The sequence below is a fragment of the Monodelphis domestica genome, chromosome 2 (assembly GCF_027887165.1).
Source record: "Monodelphis domestica isolate mMonDom1 chromosome 2, mMonDom1.pri, whole genome shotgun sequence".
Lineage (NCBI taxonomy): Eukaryota > Metazoa > Chordata > Mammalia > Didelphimorphia > Didelphidae > Monodelphis > Monodelphis domestica.
In genome coordinates, this window is record NC_077228.1 from 493,734,842 (window position 1) to 493,753,631 (window position 18,790).

The following is an 18,790-nucleotide window of genomic DNA, read 5'->3' on the forward strand; positions in this document are numbered from 1 at the left end:
GCCCCTCCCCTACTGTGGCTGAGGCTCCAGCAATTTCCTAGACTGTAACTCCAGTTCTAGGGTTTGAAACCTCTATCTGGGCAATAACCAATTCTTTTTTTTCATTACTATGCTTTTTTGTTATAAGAGTTTCGTTTTTGTCTTAGTGTGGGGAGGAGAGGTGGGAAAGAGTTAAAAAAAATTATAAATGCTTGGGAAAAAAAAAAGTTGCCTGAAGAATCTGAAGTTCATAGAAATTCAATGACTTGTCCAAGTTGGTACAGCTAGCAAACTCTGACTGGAATGGTAACTTGGTATAATATAGTGTAAAAAGTATTATATTCATTTAAAATGATATTTTGCTTTTTTGCTGCTGAAATTTTCCCCATTAGTTATTTTGAATGAAATAAAGGTTTTACTTCTGGGTGGAGGCCAGACTCTAAACCAAATCTTATTGCACTAACTTCAAAGTCTGTTTTGCTATGCTAAGCTATTTTTTAGTTGAAAATTTTAGAATTTTAGAGCTTGGGAAGGGACCTTAAAGATTATTTAACATAACCCCTTCCAACACTGTACACCATAGCATGCTAATACTGTCCATACAGTTTTCTTGACAAAGATTCTGGAGTTGTTGCCATTTCTTTCTCCAGTAGATTAAGGAAAATAAAGGTTAAGTGACTAATGTGGGGTCATACAACTAGTAAGTGTTTAAGGCTAGATTTGAACTCTGATCTTCCTGGTTCTTGGCTCAATTCTCCATCCACTGAGCCATCTAGTTGTCTCCATAAAAATGTTAACTATTACAACATTAGATATTAAAGATACTCATGTAGTGCTTATATTAGAATGAAGCTGCAATAGTGATTTTTACATAAGGATCATGAACATGACCTAGTCCAAGGGGATATTGTGAAGATTCAGCAATAACTGGTTCTAAAACATGTTGGAAAATACAAATGCCATGGAATCTTCCTGTCTTCTTTTTGAAGTCCAAACTGATCCTCTAGATTTGCAAATTTCCATATTCATTGCATTTCTTTCCCTTATTTTTATGCTTTCTTGGGTTTCAACTGGGGAGTTTCCATTTTTTTTTCTTTGTCCTTCTCTGCCTCCCTCCTTTTCCCTTCATAAAATTCTTTTTACCATCTATCTCCTCTCCCTCCTGTCTTTTTAAAAAAAATTTAAATCCTTATCTTCTGTTTTAGAACTGTTCCAAGGCAGAAGAACAAGTATTGGGCAATTGGGGTTAAGTGACTTGTCCTGGGTCACATAGATACAAATGTCTAAAGCCAGATTTGAACCAGGAATTCCCTATCCACTGAACTACCTACCTGCCCCTCCCCCTTGCCTTCTTATATCCTTTCTTGCTCATTTTTGGAAATAGTGGTCACAAATCCAAATATCCCACTCTATAAATTCCTCCAGTTTGGTCTTTAGCAATTTCAACAACCCACTTCACAATTTTCATCATTTATATTACTTGCTACTATTCTCCTTGTTACTGTACTCTAAGGGTCTCACTTAAAAAAATTCTCTTTTAAAATACTTTAGAATTTAAAAGTCAGCGCTAGAGAGAAGTTTATTCACACATTTACTCATCTCAGGATTGTATTTTAATCCCCCCCCCCCCCCAAAGTCTCAAGACCTTATCCAATGTGCAGAGGACAAGACCTACAGCTTCAGTGGAAATTTTTATTTTTTCCCTTAAAAAACACACACACACAACAAAAAACCGAACTTAAACATCCCCAAAGAACTAGACTACCCTCTCTCGCTTTCACCTCCATTGCTATATCAATTTCTTTTTTTTCCTTTCTGGGGTCATTTTTTCATTCTTCTCTTGTACTTAGATGGTAGGAGAGATACATTTTTGGGTGGGAGTGAGAGGAAAGGGAAGGAGCGGAGGGAGGAAGGGGGAAAGAGTCAGAGACAGAGACTGAGACTGAGAAAAAGAAAGGGATAGAGAGGAGGAAAAGGAGAGACCGAGTGAAAGTGAAGGAGAGGGAAAGGCGGGGCGAGAGAAGGAAAGGGAGAGAAAGATAGGGAGAGGGAGAAGGAAAGAAAGGTAGAGGGAAAGACAGGGAGAAAGGGAAAAGGAGAGGAGGGGAAAGACGGGAAGAGGGAGAGGGTGGAGCGGAGGAAACGGAGGAAAAAGGTTAAGAGGGAGAGAGCGAAAACGGAGAAGTAGGGAGGGAGACAGAAAGAGTGAAAGATAGAGGAGAGAAAGAAAGGGAAAGAAAGGAAGAGAAACGGAAAGATAGGGATAAAGGAAGAAAGGGAAAAGAAAAGAGGAAGTGAAAGGAGGAAAGAGGAAGAAAAAGAGGTAAAGGGGAAGGGAAAAAGGAAAAGAAAGGGAGAGAAAGAAAAGAAGAGAGAGAGGAGGGGGAGTGTGTGTGTGTGTGTGTGTGTGAGAGAGAGAGAGAGAGAGAGAGAGAGAGAGAGAGAGAGAGAGAGAGAGAGAGAGAGAGAGAGAGAGAGAGAGAGAGAGAGAGAGAGAGAGAAAGAGAGAGAGAGTACGCGCGCGCGCGCGTGTGTGACTGCTGTTGCTTTTCCTGAGGACCGGCTTCTCTTCTGCCATTTTGCTAGGACCCAGTAGGCAGCTCTCCTGCTCTCTCTCCCTCTCTCTCCAGCTCGCTCGCCCGCTCGCTCCCTCCCTGCCCCCAGCTCAGCCTGGGCTTGTTGCCGTGTCTCCACTCCATCAGTGCAGCGGCAAGTCGCCGAGCTGCCTGCCTGTGAGTGCTGCGTGTGCGCGTGTGCCTGCGTGCGCAGCGTAGGCCAAGCCTGCCTGCCTGCCTGCCTGCCTGTCACTGGAGAGTTTGAGTTTGCATTCTGAAGAAAGGAGGAGGGGAGGTGGAGAGGAGGGGGGAGGGGGAGGAAGAAGGGAGGGAGAATGTCTTGTTTGTGGCTTGTCAGCAATTGCTTGAGACAAGCTTCCATGTGTGAAAGCTACTTGGCATGAATGCCTGGGCTGTACCAAGTGTCACAGCAGCGAGAGGGGGAGTCAGAAGAAAAACAGATCAGACCAGAGCAGACAATAGGCCCCTAAAGTGTTCCCCCTAAGTTGCTTTGATGTTGTCCTAGTGTCTTGATACCAGGAGGCCAGGGATTGCAGGAAAAGGGTCTTTTTTTGTCTCCATTCACTTTCCCCCCTCAAATCTGAAATGATTCTCCAGAATTTCTCCTCATAAAAAAAGGTAAGCGCCCTAACAATTCTTCCTTCTGTGGCAGGCTGGTTCGCTCAAGCCTCAGTGCTCCATGCTTGGAAGTGGGGGGTCTCATTCCAGAGCTGCTAGAGGGCTCTTTGGTCCCGGGTTTCGGGCTTTTCTGCATTGCCTCTGGAAGTCTTTGCAGGGAGCTCGGGACTGGGAGCTGGGGAATGGCCTCTTTCGAGGGAACCCCAGTAATTTGATCCATGCCTCGGGTCTGGGGAGGAAGGGTGGATGAGGGTAGTATGTGTGTGTGTATGGGGGGGGGGGGTGCTGAAGTGCAGGGTGGGAGGGAAAAAGAGCAAAGGAGCGAGATAGAGAAGAGAGAGGGAGAGTGAGCGAGCAGCCCGAGCAGCTCCAGCCAGCGGTGAGCTTTAGGAGGCCTTGCACACCCCGAGCTGTGCATTCCCAGGTTAAGGAAGGGGTGGTCGGGATTCTGTTGAAGGAGCTGCAGTGATTTCACGGAGCGGTGTATGTATGGGTGAGGGTGAGTGCCGCTGCTCACCCACATAGCCCCGGCCTTCCTTGGTGCGGAGGGGAGGTGCTCCAGCCCTGATCGCCCAAACCTCGTCTCTAGACAGCATGGCAGCAAGAAGGGAAGAGCGAGAGAACTCTGCTGCCAAAGAATCCAGAAACTTTTCGAGTTCCAGGGCTTTCTCTGTTAATCGATACCGTGGAAAAGAGTTGTGGGGCGCTTCGTGCCTCAGTTTCCTCCAAGTTCAAAGTAGAGGGGACTAAGGACGGGGAGGCTCCTAGTAACTGTGTGCTTCCCTAGAGGTTTTAGCCAATTTCATACCTCTGAAAAGACTGGGAGGCTGTACAACGGGGGATGCTGGAGAATCGGCAAAACTAAAATTATTCTCATTTTTAATCATCGCAACGATAAGAATAAGAGTAAGAATAATAACAAAAACATCATTAAGGACTCTCTGAGGCAAATAGACTGGAGAGTACAGATCGAGGATCTGTGCATTTCTCAGGAAACAAAAAGCCTTTTTCCACCTGTTGGCTTCTGTCCCTTTCTCTTGTGTCTTTTGGTTAGATTTATTGGTCGATTTGTACGGAGAATGGGGTGGGAGGGGTTGGGTTTTCTCTTTCCTCCTCCTCCCTTGTACATATATATATATATATATTTTTTTTTTCCTTTGAAAGAAGGTCACTGTGAGATGGTAAAGAGAGAGAATGTATCTCCTGTTGTGGTTTACTCAAGACGGTGTGTTTCTAGAGCTGGCCCTGGCTCCCAGGCAATTCCTACAAACTCCACCTTGGGGGTTAAAGATTTTTTTTTTTTAACATTGTGGCTTTTAAAGATTAAATGAGGTTTATTTACAATTGCTGTTTATCAGAGAGTAAACATCTTACGGTGTGGCCGGGTAACAATATGAAGGCTGTTTACTCACTGGTGGTTTTGTGGCTGAAAGCTATTACTGTTTTAAGTGACATGAAGGAGGTGGGAGTAGAGGGATAGAATCAGTCTCCTGATACTTGTCTTTTAATTTAAAATTGGTAGTGCTTTTTTATTTTTAAGGAAAAGAAACATGTCTAATTTCTTTAATTTGAGAATTTCCCAACCTCTGGCCTAACAGATGAACAATGTTTTAGTGGCTTTCCCTGAATTTTCCCTGGGTGTTTAGCTTTTTTTGCCTAATGCCATGTTTTCTGTGACTGTGATATTTGGATCCCTTTTTGCAACCCTCCTCTCCCTCCCCCTCCAGCAAATGTTTATCAGACTGACACCCTCTGATAACTAGGAATTGAAACTGAGGATGGGAAGGGAGGCTATTTATGTTCTTGCAGGGAGGGCCTGGAGAACCAGAATTGTGGATGTGGGGGAGGCCCAAAGAAGAAGGTTAAGTTGGCTTGAGTTTGACAAGGAAGACAAAGAGTCTTTCCACTGCTCAACTCTTTTTGAGATGTAGAAATTGTACTGTACTCCTTCAGATTCTAAAACGTGTGTGTGTGTGTGTGTGTGTGTGTGTGTGTGTGTGTGTGTGTAACTAACTGGTAGCATCACTTTATCTCACTTAGCTTTAAATACAGCCCTTAGTATTTCTACCTGCCTAGCAGGAGAAGGCATCTTTTGGAATTTCTAATATCTGCACTCACACACTCTTTTCATCCTTGACATGCCACACATAATAAATAGTTTATACACATAGTATTGATTGGCATGTATTAAAATAGATGCTGATTCATATATAATGTTTAATATGCATAAGATATTATATTGTGGAAATAAGGTTTATTGACCTGTAACCTATAACTAGATATGATTTATGTGAGCCTAAAGAGTAGAATGATATCTTTCAAAGGAGCACTGTATAGATAAGTAGAAGAGGTGGGTTAAAATTCTGCCTCTTTTACCAACTACCAGTTTGACTTAAAATCTCTTAAAATCACCAAGTCTCATTTTCCTCATGTGTAAAATGAAGGGGTTGGACTATTTGATTTCCAAGGTTCCTTTCTGCAATCTGGCTTCCAACCTCATCATTCAGATGAAATTATCTTCTCCAAAGATACAAATGATCTCTTAAATGCCAAATCTAATGGCCTTTTCTTAGTCTTAATTCTTCTTGATCTTTATAGGTTCCATTCTTCTAGTCCTCTTCATAGCTGTCTGATTACTCCTCAGTCTCCTTTGTTCTATATTTATCCAGGAACTACCTACTAGTTGTGATATCTCTCAACTTTGGGGCCTAAGTACTCTTCTCTTTGACTTCAATACTATTTCAGTTAGTGTTCTCATCAGCTCCAAATGATCATCTCTATTCAGTAGATCTACTAATCCAACCGTAACCTATCTCCTGATTTCTAGTCTTGCATTTCCAGGTTCCTACTGGACATCATTTTGTTGTTGTTAATATCTTTTTATTTATTTTGTCAAATATTTCCATTACATGTAAAAAATTTTTGACATTCATTAAAAAAAATTTGAGTTTCAAATTCTTTCCTTTCCTCCAGCCCTTCTCCACCTCGAGAAGGCAAGCAATATTATATCAATTGTACATGTGAAGTAATGCAAAATGTATTTCCATATTAACTATATTACAAAAGAAAACACACAAAAATAAGAAAAAAAATTTAAGTGGGCTTCAATCTGCAATCAGAGTTCACTAGTTCTCTCTTTGGAAGTGGATAGCATTTTTCAAAATGGATCCTTTGGAGTTGGCTTGATCAGAGTAGCTAAATCTTTCACAGTGGATCATCCTTACAATATTGCTGTTAGTGTGTACAGTATTCTCCTATTTCTATTCACTTCATTTTGTATCAGTTCATATAAGTCTTCCCAGGTTTTCCTGAAAGCATCCTGCTCACCATTTCTTATAACACAATAGTATTCTGTCATCATCATATAATGCAACATGTTCAGCCATTCCCCTTCCTACTGGACATCTTAAAGTGGATGTTCAGTAGACCTCTAAAACTCAATGTGAACAAAATTGAATTTATCATTTTTCTACCCCCAAACCTTCCTATCTTCCAAACTTTCCTGTTATTGTTGAGAGTACTACCATCCCCTTAGTCACTGAGGCTTGCAAACTATGTATTATCCTTGACTCCTTACACAATCTCTTCTCCCATATCCAAACCTTTTCTAAGTCTTATCAATTCTACCTTCCTAATAGCTTCAATTTATGTCCCCTTTTTCTGACACTGTCACCTCACACCTGTACTATTGCAGTAGCTTTCTGCTTGGTCTCTCTCTACCTCAAGACTGCAGTTTAAACCATCTTCTACCCACGTATCAAAGCAGTCTTCTCCAAGTTCAGATCTAACTTTGTCATCATTCTCCCCTCCATCTCACTGCCTTCTGTATATTCCAGTGGGTCTCTATTTGACGTCAATGATCAAAAATAAACTGTTTGACTTTTAAAACTCTTCATAACCTGGCTTCTTCCTATCTTTCCAGTCTTTTTAGACCTTACTCCCTTCTAAGTTCTGTGACCTGATGACACCATTCCTAGTAGATGACATTCCATCTCCTAATTTCAAGCATTTTCACTGACTGTTCACCATTACCGGAATACTCTTCCTTCCTATCTTCTACCTCCCAGTTTTCTATGAGTCCCATCTAAAATCCCACCTTTTGCAAGAAACCGTTATCAAACCTCCTTAATGCTAGTATCTTCCTTTTGAGATTTTAACCTGGTTATATCTTGCTCATACATAGTTGCTTGCCTGTTCTCTCCCTTTTAGATTATAAATTTCTTGAGGGCAAGAATGGTTTTTTACTTTTCTTTATATCCTCAATCTTTAGCTCAGTGCCTAGTACCTAGTCACTCCATAAATGATTGTTGATTTAGGAGAAATAAATGTGAGTAGATTAATGGCCACCTTTTCCCTAGTTCCATAATGATACTCAATTTTAGAGGTTCTTCACAGTAGTGAGCATCTTCTTGGATTAACAAGAACAATGAATTTGTTATATAAGTGCATCTATCTAGGAATCAAGAGACCTAACACCTCTGTTTAAACTCCATAGATATGACCTTGGGCTAGTCACTCAATATCACAGCCTCAGTTGCCTCATGTTAAGTGAAGGTCCCTTCAAGTTTTGAGTTTCTATGAATCTATAAATCATTTCATAAGTCCATAGATTAACTAATCTCTAAAAGTTTACAAATTCCATTTCAAGATCAATTGGTCATGCTTTGGCTGAGTAGTTAATAATCTAGAAATTCTTCCTAAAGATTAGATCCTGAATTTTTGGTCTTTTCTTGTAGTGCCACTACTGATTTCTTTTATTCTTACTGGTGGTCTCCCTGAAGAAAGTACCATGTGAAATGCCATTTCCATCAATGGAGAAAGTTCTATAGATGGTTATGAGAGGGCACTTGCCACATCATTGTCTATGTTCAATCACTGCTGTGGTAGACAGGATAATTTTTTTTCTTTAGGATTGTCAATCCATCTTCCTTCAGATTAATCAGTAGTTTAAAAAGAACACAGACACACCTGCCCACACATAAATCATAGGTTTGGTGCCTTTACTTTGGGAACCCACACACATTGTGTGGTTAAGGCACGTGCTTCAGGCCAGCTCATGTAATTTCTGTGCACAGATGCTGCCTGTGCCCACTTCTGCATGCCGCCTACAGATACATACCGTTTTGACACTATTATTTATGATATGTATCTCATTTTTATTTCCTTCATCACCATTATTACTGCCATCACCTTTATGCCTTTCTTCCAAAAATAACATATCTATAGCTTACATTTATTCAGCCCTTTACAATTGGCAATATGCTTTCCAACAACTCTGCTGGATAGGTAAGGTGAGCTTTATTGTCCTTATTTTAATAATCACAGCTAACATCCATATAGTACTTTGAAGTTTGCTAAGCAAATATACACAATCTCACTTGATTCTCATAATAACCCCATGAAATAAGTTCTATTATTATCCTCATTTTACAATGAAGAAACTTTCATTTCAAGCCTGAAAGAGGCTAAGTGGCTGCCCTAGCTGGTAAACATCTGGAGCAAGAGTCAAACTCAAATCTTCCTTATTAAGTCCAATGCTCTATTATATCATATACTCAGTACATGAATTTAATCTTTTATCTCATCAATTCAAGTTGGATCTAATAATGCAGAGAACAATCTGTAGACGACTATGCATCCTGGGAGACTCTTGGCCATGACCTTCTATAATTTAGCCATTGGAGGTCCATCCAATGTGCTAGAGACCTTCCTCAATTTCTCTTGATATTGCAAGGGTACCAGTGGAGCAATCTGATTGTCCATTTGCCATCCCCCACCCATGCTATCTTCTCTTCCTATTGTGTAATTTGTTGATGACATCATTTATTCCTGTCCTTTGGAGTTCCTCTTTGGTTATATGTTGTGGTATGCTCACATCCACCATACCTCTCCATTGTCCTCTGTACGATATTCATTTTTTATTCTTTGGAAACTTGTATTCTGTGTCTCATTCTCATATAATAATGCTGGTAGAATATTGGATTGTTTTTTTTAAAACATTATTTTATTTGGTGTTTTTTTTTTTTAATCTTACCTTACATCTTAGAATCAATACTGTGTGTTGGTTCTAAGGCAGAAGAGCAGTAAGGGCTAGGCAATGTGAGTTAAGTGACTTGCCTAGGGTCACACAGCTAGGAAGTGTCAGAGGCCAGATTTGAATCCAGTACCTCCCGTCTCTAAACCTGACTTTCAGTCCACTGTGCCACCTGCCTGCCCTCCAGAATATTAATTTTTTTTTAAAAATAGGCATTTAAACTTTTTGCTTTACACATGAGGACACCTAAGTTCTGAAAGTGGTTGTCCTAAGTTTACATAGCTAGCAGCTGGGATTGGCAGTCTTGACTTGAGTGTGTCTGCTTTTCCTCCAGAGGTTGGCACAGCCTATGGACAATAGCTTGCTGACTTCTGCCCTAAACCATGCTAGGAAACTAACTTTGGGAGTTATGAGAGAAGAAAAGCAATATGAATTGGAAGAGTATTCCACAAGAGGATACTTGGAGTGGAAATCGAGGGAGTAATTAGGAAAAAGAGCCAATGGGGGAAAATATGAGAGCTAAGGATTTGATCAGAGCAGAGCTAGAGAATCTGAAATAGCACAGCTCCAGGATCTGGGGAAATGAATAAATGAAAATGAACAAATCAAAAAGCATTTGTTTATTAAGTGCTTCCTATGTGCCAAACTCTGTGATTAGCACAAATACAAAAATCAAAGACAGCCTGTGGCCCTCTTAGAGCTTACTTTCTAATGGGGTAGATCACACACAAAGGGGAAAGGGAGGGAGTAGGGAGTTACTTAAAAACCAACTTAAATTGAATAAGAAAAGTGAGAGTCTGGGCCAAGAGCAATTTCGCCATATTAACAAAGCACACACAACATGCAGTTTATGGAGATGTTAGGTACAGTAGGGTGAACCGAAGAGAACAGTAGCATTGGAAATGGGAGGATTACACTGGCCACTTAGTAACCATATGACCTTGGGCAAATCATAATCTCTCTGAATCTCAGTTTCCTCATTTGTCATTGAGTAGTATTTTTCCTACATGCCTCCTGGGGTTGCTGGGGAGATAAAACGAGATAACGTGTGCAAAGTTTCCTTGTAAACTGTAAGGCACATAAATGTAAGACTTTAAAAATAAAGACATCAGAGTCATTGGTCTCATACTTAGGATGTATACATCTCATCAACAAATACACTATAGTAACCCATCTGTGAGTTGGTAGAAATCATTAAGAGAGTTGCCTAGGAAAACAAAACAAAACAAAAAAGGGGGAGGGGGCAGGGGAGCAGCTGGGTGGCTCAGTGGATTGAGAGTCAGGCCCAGAGATGGGAGGTCCTGGGTTCAAATTTGGCCTCAGACACTTCCTAGCTGTATGACCCTGGGCAAGTCACTTGACCCCCATTGCCTAGCCCTTTCCACTCTGCTGCCTTAGAACAGATACCCAGTATTGATTCGAAGTCATAAGGTAAGGGTTTCAAAAAGAGAGAGAGAGAGACAGTTGCCTAAGTATAAGGTAGTTAAGCAACTTGCACAAATGTACATAGATATTGTCAGTGGCCAGATGTGAACCCTTGTTACAAGCCTAATACTCTTCTCCACTTTGACATTCTGGCTCATAGTAATAATATCAATAATAACTCACATTTATAGAGTAATTTAAAATTTGCAGAGTGTTTTCTTCACATCACAGATATTTTTATCCCTGTTTTATGGATGAGAAAACTGAGATTCTCAGGGCTTAAATAACTTGTCATAAACACAAAACAAGTTCCTGCCTTAGTCTGGTGGAAGATTTGAACAGAGATCTCGTGATTCCAATTCTAATCTAACCACAATGCCATTACCAATAATTGTTCTTTCCCCCTTCTATTAAGAGAGCAGAGTAACCTTTAAAAGGAAAAGGTCAACTTATCACTCAATGTTTTCATTAATTGCTTAGATTTCTACCTACTCTCTAAAGGTTTTACTACCCTTAAGCTCCAGCTGACAGTAACCATGCTTTCCCTGGAGCACTTTCTACTTCTTTTATGCTCATGTTATAATTTGTAGTAAGGATTTTTGAGTATGCCTTAAGTCCTCCTCAACTAGATTTTAAGATCCTTGTAGGTAGAGCAATAGTTCATGAATATTTATTAAGTGACTGCAATATGCTAAACACTGTGTTAAGTGCTAGAGATAAAAATAAAAGGAAAAATAGTCTCTGCCCTCAAGGAGCTTACAATATAATAGAAGATAATACCCAAAAGAAAGTTGAAAAGGGAACGGGGAGGGAAGAAAATACCCTGCTCCTGGGCATGATCAGATCTGTTTGAGGATTGCAGCTATTGGGAAATGAGGAGTTGGCTGGTCTCTGAGCCCTTTTTAAATGGAGGACTTTGGAGGAGATCTTTGCTTTCTCCCTAAGCCTTTCAATCAGAGAAGGAAAGGCAGTTGATTTTTGTGTTTGCCTCAGCACCTAGGACAGTGCTGTGCATATTTAATAAATATTTATCCATTGTTTAGCCTTTTTTTAATGTGATTTTCAAAAGACAGAAGAAAAGGAGCTCCATGTCCAACCTTGTAGTTAGTTGCTAGAGGTAACCAGAAGGGAAAGTTTTCTCTCTCTCTCTCTCTCTCTCTCTCTCTCTCTCTCTCTCTCTCTCTCTCTCTCTCTCTCTCTCTCTTTTTCTTTTGGGGATTGGAGTGATAAAATATGGTGGATGTAAAGGGTGTGAGGCTGAATTCCTGTACATCTATGCATATACTGTATAAAGTTTGTCGAATTTTTTGAAGTGAAAGGCGCCTCAGTCTGAATATGTGAGATTTTAATTTATGGGTTTTAAATGAATATGCCAGTCAGCACACAGGGCACACGTGCAAGAAGCCAAGACTGAAGTGCCATTTTCAAAAGAAAAAGCTCTTTTGAATTCAAGTCTTTCTGTATAATAAGTATGAATCAAAAATGGGCTGACATTGGATGCCTCTCTTGGTTTGTCTATTCTTGCTTGCTTTGCAGTAGAAATCTTGTTGGGATATATACCTTGCATTGTGTTTACTTAGATGCCTTTGGAGAATGGAAGAGATCATCTTAAGCCTCTAATGTACCAATGACTCAAACATTGCTTTTATCATGATATATTTTATGAAACCATTAGCCTAAAAACAAGTAGATACGTTATGGAAATCATGAGGGGAATTATGAAGAATGACCAAGTGTGATTTGTTGTTGGATGACAGAATTGAGATTCAAAGGGTCTTGTCAGTAAGAAATGAAGATGAAGTTTGAATGTAAAGTCCTCTGCTTAAGTTCAAAAAATCAACTTCATAAATATGGGAGCAGGAAACATGGCTCTGCTCTCACTTCCTCATTATAATATGAGGAAATTGGTCTCAATGGTCTCTGAATCCTCTTCCAGCTCTTAATTCAGGGATCTTGTGAAGAATCATTCATGCTGAAAAAGACCTTGGTGTCAGGGCAGCTAGGTGTCTCAGTGGATAGAGAGCCAGGCCTGGAGATTGGAGGTCCTGGGTTTAAATGTGGCCTCAGACATTTTTCTGCTGTGACTTGTAGAGCCACTTATCCCTAACTGCCTAGCACTTACCACTCTTTGCCTTGGAACTGATGCTTAGTTATCAATTCTAAGACAAAAGGTAAGGGTTAAACACACACACACACACACACACACACACACACACACATGATCTTGGTGTGTTGGCAGGCTGAAAACTCAATATGAAATCATAGGAGAATGTGACTGTCAAAGGGGAAAAATGGGATGGGAACTTGGGCTGCATTAATAGAAGTACAGAGTACAGAACAAGAAAAGTAATGGTACCCCCCCCCCCCAACCCAGTCTTTAGTAATTGTATCACCTCTGGAATATTTGGATTGAGTTCGAGTTTTCACATCTTAAAAGGAACATACTGAGGTCGAGTATATTCACAGGAGAACAACTAGAATGATGAGGGGGTCTGGAAACCATGTCACATGAAGAAAAGCTCAAGAAAATGATGATGTTTAGCTTAAAGAAGGGATTGTCTTGGAAAACATATATTGTCATCAAAAATTTTGAAGAGTTAGCAAGTCGAAGAAAGATTAGGTTTTCTCTGTCTAGTTTTAGAGGGCAAACAAAAAACCGATGGCAGAAATTAAAGAGAGACAGAACTTGGTTCATCAAGAGGAAAACTTTTCTAACAATGAGTTGTCTGAAAATGGAATTGATTACCTTGTGAAATAGTGAGCTTCTTGTCACTGAAAGTGTTTTAGCAGGAACTAAATGGTCCACCTATCAGAAATTCTTTAGAGTATAAATTCCTATATGAGGCTGGGCTAGGTGACTCCCCGTGGTCCTTTTTATATCTAAGATTTGATGATTATAGTATCTGACCTACTTTTGTAAGTTGCTGCTTTTGAAATTTGAATGAAGACAGGGAAAGGAGGGTAGAGAAAATCATCTGATGATGAATTCTCTATTCATGCTTTCTTTCTTCTCTATAACCCCCTTAATTTCAAATGTAATTCATTTTGAGATGGTATAGGAACTTGCAGGTACTTTTCTACTTTACTTATTAACCTTTAGTAACAGATTTGGCACCCAAGGGTAAATCTTCTTACCAAATCCTGTTAACTTCTACATGGTTACAACATGAATAGCACTCAGAATTTTCTAGCTTTCTTGTTGCTCCTACCATTAGCAAATCACTACTCAACTTTGGTCTAGATTTCCCTCATCTAGGGTAAAGAGATAAAGCCCAATACTAAAGTCTTACTCTGTTCCCTGTTCTTGTAGTCTGTGCCAGTAAAGGACAATTGACAGGTCTTGCCAAAATGGAAAGACCTCAAGTATGGGCCCATTCAAGAACTCTGTGTTGGTCATCTGAGAACCAGCATAAAAATTCCCTTTGGTTTTAGGTTCTGCCTTCTGCAGCACACAGAGAAAATGTAATCTTTCTTCCATTTGACAACCTTTCAAGAGAATATCATTGCTAGACATTTGGCCATAAGGCAATGAATACCATATACTAAATCCTAGAGGGGCTGAGGTCTTCCCTGGACCTCAGTAGGGAATATAGTAAATAGTAAATAGGGAAAATAGTAAAACCAGTAAAACCACAGATCTAGAAGTATTGAACTCTAAGTGAATGACAAATGTTTCCCCTCCAAAATGTTTTAAATCATTTTATTTGATAATATTATGATGTTTTTTCTTCCAAATTTCACATTTTTTATCTTGTCTATTAGCCTCCTATAATCACATTTGGAAAGTAGAGGCACAGTCATAATATCCATGAATGGACATACCAGCAAATTGTGATTAGGATGCTATTTTTATAGAAAATTCATAAAGTAATTATTTATTGTCTATAAGACATTGTATAAAAAAGGGCATGTATATGGTATTTACTGTTTTACCCATTTTCTTGTCCTTTTCTTGATGTTTCAAAGAAACATTTGTTCGTTTTTTTTTTAATTGAAAATTCAACATTAACTTTGTGAAAATACAGTGATTTTTGAAGTTAGTAAGTGGAAGAAAGATTAGACTTTCTCTGTCTGGCTTGAGAGGACAAAACTAAAACCGATGGCAGAAATTAAAGGGAGACAGAACTTAGTTCATTAAAAGAAAAACAGGCAGAAGGACAAGGAAATGGGCATTCTTAGTATTTCCCATGAAAATCCAATTCCTTTTTCTCTGGAACAATAAATTAACAGGGTGAAACCTAGGATTGACATCAATTGAAAAGAACTAAGGCATCATTTGTCTAGAAGGGACTTGGAGGGAATTTCTTTGTTGTGAAACTTGCAGTCGTTTTGTTTTGGCTAATATGGACACACAGGATTTTGTGTCATCCCTGGGGGATTATACAGTTAATGTTTGGGGAAGGAAGCTTTGTTTGTTTAGTGTCTATAGGCTTCAGGTATTTGGCATGTGGTGGAAGGGAACTGTGTGATGGCTACTTGCTGCAAGGGTGCCTAAATTAAGAGTTTATTGAATCCAAGTATGCAGCACACTAGGGAAAACTGAAAGGAATATTGTTCTGAAAGTGATGTATGTTAATAGTGCACATTGAAAATACAGGCTATAAATAAATCTCTTTAAATATAAAAAGAGCTATGGGCTAGATTCTTGTTCCATGTAACCTCTTAGCAAATCTATCCCATTTTTTAAAGAAGGAGATTTGATTGCAAATTTTTCTATGAGAATCTTTTCTACCCATTTCTTTTTTCCTTTCTACTCACAGGAAGAATTGTATACTCATTTCTGAGTATTTTATAGATCACTGAGCATTCCACTCTCCCCTCTATTCCAATTCCACGCTTTTAAGCCTCATGTTCTAGCTTATTTCTCATTTTGGGGGCCTTATGATTTCTGTGGTTAAAGGCTAATTTTTATATACAAGAGGCACAGATTATAAACCAGCTGGTGAAGTCTATCTGTTTCATTTGCCAAGTGTGCCTGCAGATTGTGTATGAGGCCAGTAGGGAAGGAAAGCTCTGTGCCACCCCAGAAACACAGAGACATAGGATAAGAAAATTTTATCCTCAAGAAGAATCGCTGTATTTTCACAAAGGTAAGTATAGATACTTTAGGACTAAGGCTTTTAGTACTAGGAGTATTTGACACAAAATAAGGCCTATAAATGCAATTTAATTTTCATTTTTAAAGGTTTTTGTGTAGTCCTCCATAAAGGCCTAAGAAAATGAAGGATAATCAGGTGATGAAAGATGACAACAGTTTATAGATACAAATCCAGATAGCTGATGGAAAGAAGTGCTCAAGAAAAATGGCCAATTCCCAACCAGAGGGGGAAAAAGTTGATGGAGGGGTGTTTAAGGGCTAGTCCATTGAGAATGATGTTGTTTAATATATTTATTTTAACAAGCAAGAGTGGGTGGATGGTAAGGTGCCAGCATGTATTGATACAGTATGCCAAGTCAAAATTTAAAAATCAAGTATGATGCTAGGATAAATAAATAGTTGTATTAAGCTACTTATGTGTAGGAACTATATCTTATATTACTTCTTTTGTATCTCTCCCTCTCCTCCTAAAGAGTGCCTGGAATAATGTTGGGTGTATTGCAGACCATAAAGAAATGTTAGTTGTTTCCAAGAAGGGACATTTTAATTCTCTTTCCAGTTCTGGGCTCTGTGACTGAACAGGGAATAAAGAGGGTTCAAAGGAGAGTTCTCAAGATGATCAAAGAATTAGAAAATAAAACTTCTGAGGACAGATTAGAGAAAATGGAGTAATTCAGCCTAAGGTAGCTTTATTTATTTTCATGTATGAGGAATACTGGCATATATTCTGATGAATATTTTTTCTGGCTCCATTGAGATAAAGCTTGGTTACAGTAAAAGAGCTGGAGGTTAGATAAAGAAGAATTTACGGACTGTAAGAAGTGTTAAACATGAACAGGGTTTATTTTCTTATATCTTATTTTTCTTATATTAAGACAGATAGATGGAGTAAGAGAAGAAAAAAAAAAGAATCCTTGACTTGGATTATATAAGATTTGAATTTGAAGCTTGTCTCAGACGTTTACTACCTGGATGATCCTGAGCAAGTCACCTAATCTCTCTCAGCCTCAGTTTCCTCATCTGGAAGTAGCACCTACATCATAGGGTTGTTATGAGATTCAAATAAGATCATATAAATGTATGTAAAGTGTTTTGTAAACCTCAAAGTGCTAGATACAGGTTTGTTATTATTAATGATATCTTTTTTTATACATCTGTTTCTGAATATTGCTCTGCCCTATCAACAAGCCATTCCTCATTAAAAAAAAAAATTTTTTTTAAAGAAAGTGGGAAGGAAAAGCAGTTCAGCAAAAAGAAACCAACATATCAGCTGTCTCATAGTATATGTAATTTGTTTTCCATAGTCCACTATTTCTGGCAGGAGAGGGAGGTTCATTTTCTCACCTCTTTATCTAGTCAAGGTTGGTCTTTGCCATTATGTAGTATTCAATTTCTTTCATTTTTTCTTTCTATTTCCATCTTTCGAAACTCTGTCTTATTGTTTTATTTATTTCACTCTGGATTAGTTTACATATTTTCCTCCAAATTCTTCATTTTTTAAAAACATGGTAATAATTCATGATGTATTAGGCCATAATTTTTCTAGTATGGATGTTATATTCATGTAATCACTCTACAATGCTCAACCACTTCAGGTGATGCACATCTTCTTTGTTTGCTATGATTTGCTATCACAAAAAGGGATGCTATGGATGTTTAGTTATGTTGTAGTCCTTCTGTCTTTAATCTCCTTGGGATATGTCTAGTAATTGGCTCTCTGGTTCAAAGGTTATAGACATTTTAGCCAATTTTTTTATAAGTGGCAATTATTCTCCCAATTGCTTTCCAGAATGATTGGGTCAATTCATATCTCTACCAACTGCTTATTGGTGTTCCTGCCTTTTTAAAGTCCCTCTAACATTTATTATTTCTATCTTTTATCATTTGTGTAATTTTCTGGGTATAAGGTAAAATTTTAGAGTTTTCTTGGTACTCTCTTCCCTTATTATCAGTCATTTGGAACAAACTTTCATATATCTATTTATATTTTACATCTTTTTTCAGAACTTTTTGTTCATATCCTTTTAACCACTTACCCATTGAAGAATGGCCCTTTGCCTTACGTATCTATGTTAGTTATATAGTCTGGATATCAGACACTTGTCAGATCTATTTGACCAAAAAATATTTTTCCCCATTCTTGAGAAGTTTTTACTTTGAGGGTTGAATCAATCCCCTTCTTTGTAAATAAGGTTAGATTAACTCACAAAATTGTTGGGTATCAGGCCAACAGCTTAAAGGCTAAACCCCCAATTTTTCTGGTCAGGGAGCAGAGTCCTAATACAACCTAGGTCTGTGATTTGAGCTTTTTGCTGAGCCTTCTGAAATGTCACCTGTTTTTCTGGCATCATAAAAGTTAGTTCATTCTTTAAACTTTAAAGTCCTTCACAACCTGGTCCCTTCTACCTTTCTAGACTTCTTATACTTACACTTTTATGCTCAGGAGAGGTAATTTGACCCTGTTTGTTAGACTGAATGAAGACAATAAATGTGATCCCAAATTGTAGGAAGAATACAGATATTTTAAAGTCTTTTCCACTAGTGATTCTTTCTGTGGAGAAGGTTTGAGAGAATACTATTGAACCCTCTAACATAGTTAGACTTTTAGAACATAATGGTAGATAATTATATCTTTTAAAGGTCATTTCATAGGTAGGAATAGAATGTGACTGAAAGTTTATATACTATTTTTTTTAAACCCTTACCTTCTGTCTTAGAATCAGTATTAAGTATTGGTTCCAAGGTAAAAGAGTAAGGGCTAGGCAGTTGAGGTGAAGTGACTTGCCCAGGGTCACACAGCTAGGAAGAGTCTGAAGGTTCTAATCTAGGACCTCCCATTTTCAGGCCTGGCTCTCAATCCACTGAGCTACCCAGCTGCCCCCTCATACTACTCTTAATGATAAATTCAAGGGGCAGCTAAGTGGCATAGTAGATATGGCGCTGGGCTTAGAGTTGGGAAAATTTATCTCCTGAGTTCAAATCTGGCCTCAGACACTTATTAGTTATGTGACTCTGGACAAGTCACTTCACCCTGTTTATCTCAGTTCCTCATCTGGAAAA

General features: G+C 38.8%; 1 protein-coding gene across 2 annotated transcripts in view; it reads left to right on the plus strand.

The window, feature by feature from the left end:
• Nucleotides 1-2,501: 2,501 nt before the first annotated feature.
• Nucleotides 2,502-18,790, plus strand: part of BCL9 (BCL9 transcription coactivator) — a 116,871-nt gene continuing 100,582 nt past the window's right edge. For both annotated transcript variants that reach the window (XM_007485327.3, XM_007485329.3), the window contains exon 1: nt 2,502-3,173. The gene's annotated coding sequence lies outside the window, so the exon portion shown is untranslated. The remainder of the gene's footprint in view (nt 3,174-18,790) is intronic.